Raw genomic sequence first — 6,175 nt, forward strand, 5'->3', positions numbered from 1 at the left:
CTTCTCTTTGTCTAGGCATGGATCGGGTTACTTAAAGTTCTTAAAATTCTAAAAGTCTCAAGTTTCACTTCTGTAAATGGGTTTAACTTGAAAGATTATACAATAGATATTTTTGTGAGAGTCAGTGTAGCCACACATGTAAAAACACTGATGCAGTCAGAAGCACAGGAGAAGATGATGTGTGTTGAGCACAAACTGCCACAGCCATTGACAGAGAAGAAATGAGAGCATTTTTACTCCTAATTCCTTCATTAGCATGACCAAGGCTGGCAAGTACTTTTCCTCCTCTTCTTATTTATTTGCAAATAAAGTTATTTCCACTGATAGGTTTCAGTGCAGAAATGGTAATTTTAAAAGCATAGCACTTTCAACTGTCTTTATTTATCCTTGGATACATTATTGCTGCCCTTAGCCCCACCTATATGCACTTTTGTTTCTGACACTCTCATTGCACAAAAACACCCAAATTGATTGTAAGTTTTAAAGAAAAAGTCCTATATTACTCTGATAATTAAATTATTTTTCTCTCCGCTTGCTTTATATATAGTAGTCTAAGAAAAATACCATTTTTGAATTAAAAACTCATTAGATAAAAACAAATCAACAGCATTTTTCATATGCAAGAATTTCCAAAATTAGTGTTAAAATATAAAAAATGGATAGTATAGTGTCCTAAACTTGCAGTGTTGCCATCATCTCCCTACTTCCTTCTTATTTCCTTCCTACTCATTTTAGCAACACAAGTTATACTTGGAGATAAACGAACCGCTTTACAACAAAAATCTCTGTGTGAAGGCAAAGAGCAGTAAGAAAAAACCACTACTGTCTGCCTGAAAGAAGACATGCCAGTCTGTGCCTTTGCTATATACTTGGGCTTATGACAAGCACACATTTTGTCTAGAAGATGTTTTAAGTCCAAATCTTAATCTTCAATTTTCCAGTGGGAGATCAATAAAATTTTATGCATATTCTGCACGTGATGTGAATGTAAAAATCAGACGAAGCATGCAAAATTAAAGCGAGGGGAAAAAACAAAACAAAACAAAAATTCATCATTTTCCCCACAATGTTCAACTGGCCTGTTATTACTATTAATTTGAAATATTTTATTGTAAATATATTTACTGCCAATGGCACTTGACAAACTGAGAGTAATAAAACATAAGTATAGAAATGGCAAAGAGTATGTTTTTAAATTTGGATGCTCTCCTTGAAGTAGAAAATCAAAACCTTCTAGTCAATTCAAATGTAATACTCTTTTGTAATCTCCTTTTAAATGTCTGGTTTCTTTGACTTCTATTCCCACTAGAGGGGATGAGGAGCGTAAACTCACTACATGTATAGGTTTAGTCTGGTGTCACTGGTAATTTGGTGTCACAAGAATTCCCATTGATTATAGTAAAACAGTTACTCCACTTTCACTCCTTGTGGAATTTGCCCCACCTCTTTTTGCATGGCTGATTGGAATTAAGTGGTCAACTGGCTCAAGAACACATCATCCATAGGCAGAACTGGCAAATCAGGCGTTATCTGTCAAGAAAAAACTCAAATTCTCTACCAGATGTGAATGGACCTACCTTAAAAATGAGGTCTTATACAAGAACACCTGGAGTCGAGGTTCTATAAATTAATCTCTGCCTTTGCTAAGTGCTGATGTATTTCACCAGAGTGACTGTGATCAGTGCTGCATAAAAACTTCTTTTCACTTGAAATAGTTTATTTTGCCTAATTCCTAATATATGTTTTCATTCTTACAAAAAGACCTTTCAAAATCTTTAGTGTGAACACAAGAATTTCTAAAGGTAAAGTATCTTCCCAATTTTATTGTATTAAGCTATTAAAAATACAATTTTCTTTAAGCTACATATTAAGATATTGAGTTGACAATTTAAAGTGGAAATGTGATATCAGGTTAAAAGCTAATATCCTGACTCCACACATTAGTGTTTCCTCTCTAGAATTATGTCTTTTCCTAAAACACATTTCAAATAAAGTATTTTATAAATAAATACTAATTACTTTACTCCTTGTATTATATCTTATGCTTGTTTAATATATTATTTTAAAGTAGAAACCATCACCAGTCTCTTCCACAATTTGCTCATGGCATTTTTTATTTCCTTATTCCAGAAAGTGTAAATGATAGGATTGAGTAAAGGAATTATGATGGTGTAAAGTATTGACACTATTTTGTCAAAAGAGAAAGCAGATGGAGGCTGTGCATATATAAATATGACGTGACAAAAAAACAGCAATGTGGGATCTACAGGTGGAAAGAGCTTTCCCTTGCCCTTCAGAACTGTGGGTTCTAAGAGAGAACAAGATGACAACATAGGAGACAAGCAATAAGGAAAAGATTATAACGCAAATAGATCCACTGTTGGCAACCACCAAAAGGCCAAAGATGTGAGTGTCTGTGCAAACAAGCTTCAGTAATGGATACAAGTCACATATAAAATGATCAATGATATTGGGGCCACAAAAGGGCAACTGAAAGGTGAAAAGAATTTGTATAATGGCATGAAAGAAGCCACTCCCATTGAAGTGCCACAGAGTCTCCAGGTCATGATGGAAGAGTAGTGCAAGGGCTTGCAAATGTCCACATAATAGTCATAGCCCATTGCTGTGAGGATAATCAACTCCATACCAGCAAGGAAGTGTTTAGCAAAGAGCTGCATCTTGCAACCTGTAAAGGAGGTGGTCTTCTCTCATAGTGGGTATGCACAATCGTCTTTGGTGAGATGACAGAGAGAAGCATGCATCCAACAAAGACAAAAGTGCCAAGAAGAAGTACATGGTGGAACCTAGCAGTGCAGGACTGCAGATGATGGTCAACACAATTAGCATGATCCCCGCAACAGTTGCAATGTAGACAATAAAAAAATACAACAAATACAATTTTCTAAACTTTTGGATTTTGGGAACGTTCCAGGAGGATAAACTCAATAACAAAACTCTGATTTTTTCATGATTCCCAAGGAACAGTTGAAGGTAAATCAATGCTCATTTAAATCTGTAATTACAATAAAAATTTCTTTGATTCAACTAGTTAATAAAGTCATATTCGTCAACAAACTTCTGCATCTTCATGTAATCCTTCTTAGTGATTTTATTATCAGTGAGAATATAGAGTTAGAAATATGCTCATGGCAATAGTTGGACAATAAGTAGAAACGAGGGGAAGATAAATTATTGACAATATAAAAAAGCCAGATTTTTAATATGGGAGAAGGACTGAACCTTTATGTGGTAGAGAAAAGAAATAGTATTTATTTCAAGAACAGTTTTTCATCATCTTGTAGTGTGGTTCCTAAAGTGAATTTCCCAAAAGAATTCTCAAACCAAAACCAAGGTATGAGGAAAAAGGTTGTTTTTCATCGATCATGCCTGACTCAGACTTATATACAAACACAAGAAGAACAGCATGCCATTTAATACTTTGAAAATCACAATTCCTTTTCAAATATTTCTTTGAAACTTTGAAATTAAGTATTGAAATGGATTAATTCATTCTCTTTCAACAGAAAGATCTATAGAAAAGTGTCTAACTCTATACTGACTGCATGAGTAAGTAGAACATATTGAGGTTTTGCTTTTAATTCATCATTTAAAATGTGACCAGAACTTAATAAAAATAATACATGTAGTCACAATCATTAAATGCAATAATGTAAAGAATGTAATTCTCAGGACCCACTGCCTTGTTTATTATTGATTATTGCTGCCCTCAGACTCACCTGCATCCACTCCTGTTTCAGGTAGACCCATTGTACAAAGAACACCAAATTGAGTGGGAGGTTAAAAGGAAGACAAAAACATATTAGTCTAACAAACTCTTCTTTTCTCTCCATTTTAGCTCAGTGTTGTAAGAGGAATACCATTTGTTGATTTAAATTCTCATTAGCATCAAACAAATCATTAACTTCTCTTTTCAAATAAAGGAATTCCCAAAATTCATGTGAAATATCAGTATTTGAGTGATAAACCATGTGCTCATGTTTTACAATTATGGGGGTTATGATTTTAAATCTTCTAAAAGGTAATTACAATAAAGCACTATGTTATTCTAGATTGAATCCTACTACATTAAAAGACAATATCAGAAAAATTACTTAAATGTAAATAAAATAAACTGGTTAGTTAACAACAATGTATTTGTGTTTGTTTCATCATCTGGTATGAACACATACCAGTGAGATACAATACTAAAGAATGCAAGATGAGAAATATATTGGAGCACTCTAAAACCTTGTTTCTGATAGTGTATAATTAGTTCAAATCAAACACTAGTTAGAAAGAATAAATCCGTTCAGCTTCTGCTATCTTAAATCTAGCAATTCCTACTACATTGTTTCTTACCTTTGTGCCTATGAAAAAAAACACCACCAATACTTCAAGCTTCCTTAGACATGAGAAAAAAATTGGTAATTATTGACATGTTCCAAGGTATAAATCAAAAGGAAGATGTTAATACTGATGTAATTATTATTTTAAGCAGTTTGTATATGCAAAAAGTCAGGAAAAAATTGAATCACTTATAAGAATAAAATGTCTTTTTTTAAAAATTATTCTAAAAGTGCAATGAAATTGACCCATTCTTGTAATACCTTTGGAAAATATATTAGTAATGATACCAGAATCAGGAACATGCTTATATATTGCTTATACTATTAAACCTAACTCTAATAACGATTTATAAAATACAGAGAAATGGCAAAATTTCACACTGGAATATGATGCCATATCAATAATATTAAAATTTTCTAGATATTCAAAATATTTGTTAATGAAGATGTCTACATAGATAAGAGTATCATAACTTACTATGGCATGATTCATTAAACAAACACTAATAGTACATAAGATAATAATGCATGCCTTTGATTAGTGTGATCATGGGGAAATAGGAAATAACATATTTTATATCAATACATCTATAAGTGGTTCTGCAAGACTTGTGTTTATTGTGTTCATACATCTACAGTGAAAATGTTCTACAAGTTTTTAGGACTATTTCATATTTATTGGCTGAAAGTCTGAATAAATTATAAAATTTATTCCTCAACACACATTAAAATGTGACTGGGTTAATTTTGTTGAATATATAAAGCAGAAATTGGGTGTTATTTAATTAGGCTTTAAGTGATAGGTGATCCTTACCACTTACAAAAATAAAATAGCTTGCATTCTTTTATAACAATCACTACTGACTTCAAACTTAATTATACCTTGCTGAGTGGTTTCACATATATTATTTTATTCACTTGCACATCACTTGACCTTAATAATATGATAATCCTTATTAAAGATTATGAATCTCAGAGCAAAAATTGTTATATAAATAGCTCAGGTGCACACAGTTACACTTAAACCCACATGTTGCATTAAACTTGGGAGCATTGCCAAAACATACACACATCACAATTTAAAATCCTCTCTAAAATGCATAAAAAATGTGTTAGTGAATTACAAGTCTCACCACATACCAGTTCCTTGAACAATATGCTGATGGCTGTCTTGTATTATCTGTGGAGAAAAGTCATTCAGTGTTTTGCAAAATATGAAAGTTATTTCTAACTCTTCCATCTACATCTAAAAGAGACAGGAACAGATTCTCTGGCAATAAAGGTGGAGAAGGTTCCCATTGTTTTCAAACACTGTCTATAACATGAGCTCAGGAATAAAAGAAAAATTAAGAAAAAAATTGTTTCCCTCTTGATTTCCAACTACAATTTAAAGATGTTTCATTGAAAGTTCATGAACCTGTAAAATTGATTTTCACTTTTTCTGAGACATTGTGAAATATCTGTCTGTGTGATTTTCCAAGATAATTTTGCTTGGTTTCATTTGCTCAAGCATTTCCAAAATTTGCTGTCCCCAAACAATTAGAAGTTCCTTTTTCTTTTTGTCTTTTAATATCACTTGGGTTAATTAAACATGCTTTCATTTCTCAGCATTTTAGCAATATAGTGTTGTGTATAAGGAATGGGATACAGAATTATGGCAAAATATATGTGCACTTAATAAATATAAGATCTGCATTTTATGATAATGTATCCATTCATGAATCTATAATGAAAATACGTATTTTAGGTAACTAGAGTAGCAAGGACTATTTCTAAAAGAAAAATATCCAATATAAAATATACAAAGAGGTATATATTAGTTCAAATCT

At 32.2% G+C, this 6,175-nt stretch overlaps 1 pseudogene; it reads right to left on the reverse strand.

The window, feature by feature from the left end:
• Positions 1 to 2,057: 2,057 nt before the first annotated feature.
• LOC109703205 (olfactory receptor 4C15-like) lies at positions 2,058 to 3,743 on the reverse strand (annotated as a pseudogene).
• Positions 3,744 to 6,175: the final 2,432 nt, after the last annotated feature.

Source organism: Castor canadensis, chromosome 1 (genome assembly GCF_047511655.1).
Source record: "Castor canadensis chromosome 1, mCasCan1.hap1v2, whole genome shotgun sequence".
Lineage (NCBI taxonomy): Eukaryota > Metazoa > Chordata > Mammalia > Rodentia > Castoridae > Castor > Castor canadensis.